This window comes from Notolepis coatsorum (assembly GCF_963971535.1).
Source record: "Notolepis coatsorum genome assembly, chromosome: 3".
NCBI classification, from domain to species: Eukaryota; Metazoa; Chordata; class Actinopteri; order Aulopiformes; family Paralepididae; genus Notolepis; species Notolepis coatsorum.
The window spans coordinates 95,466,339-95,467,582 of record NC_140167.1 but is presented as its reverse complement, the minus strand read 5'-3'; positions in this window follow the sequence as shown (position 1 = coordinate 95,467,582).

Here is a 1,244-nt window from a genome sequence, read left to right as displayed (position 1 = left end):
AAAAAGGAACATATACTTGATGCTGAATAATTGTTGAGAATCGTGGAAAAAGATACAGCTAGACAACACCGAAACACTGACCCGATTACCCCTGGATAGTTGAATGGTTTGCATCCATTTCTTCCAAGTTTAAATGCAGTTTCTTGAAAAACCGAAACAGATTGCAGTCATTATTGGCTTTCCAACCACTATGGAAGAACAAATCATGCTAGCTAGATTTTCTGTCAATCACTAGAACCTATCTCATCCCACATCTTTCTTCTAATACCACTGCTATGATGATGATACTGTAAACTACTAACGAGTCGGTCACAGTCAACCAGCACTTGTATTTGTATTTATTTATTAACACAGTTAAACAAAAGTAAAAACAATACATAATAAGTTATAACCATATTGTGAAGGAGAAGTTAGAAGCCTAGAGGCTTATCGAGAACTTCCCCTGTTTTGTAAAATCAAACATACAAAAATACAAATATACATATTATAAAATACCAACATACTTTCAAAAGATACGTGTTAATACAAACATACATACACCGAGTAGTCACACACAAGTTGGTCACAGTCAACCAGCACCTGCTAACGGGTCTGACCCTTTAGCTCAGCTGGTTAGTGCGGCCATGTGGACCCTATGGTCCCAGGTTCAACACTACTATAGTTCAATCATGCTAGCTAAATTCCTCTGTCAATCACTAGACCATATTTCATCCTACATCCTTCTTCTAATACTACTGCTATGATGATGATACTACTACAGTTGAACTGTTTCTTACCACCACCATGTACTTCAAGCAAGCTTTTGACCCAGCGTTCTCTCGGGGGTCCTCCTAGACTGCGTTGTGCATTGGTCTCCACAGGAACGATTGGTGTAACATGCGTTATCTGTTTCGTGTACAGCCAGGCACAGGTTTGACAAAGTCTGAAGATATCAACAAAATGACAAGGTAAGACAGGAAGGTGAAAATAGATACAAAAACAATCGTCTTTCATTCGTCTGCAAATCATGTGCTTCTTTTGTAACTACTCAAAGATTTATTTCTCTTCAGATGAGCCCGAATCCATCGTCCGATGTTCAGAGTTGAGGAACAAAGTCCCTGGATCCTGTTGATCTCCGAAGTGATCTTCTAAACTGGCTTCATTCCACTCTGATAGGATCCCTGTATAAGACGAGTTACAAACAAAAGCAATGAAATGATAGAGAAATCGGGGACAATGGGAATGACAATTAGTAACCGCTTCTC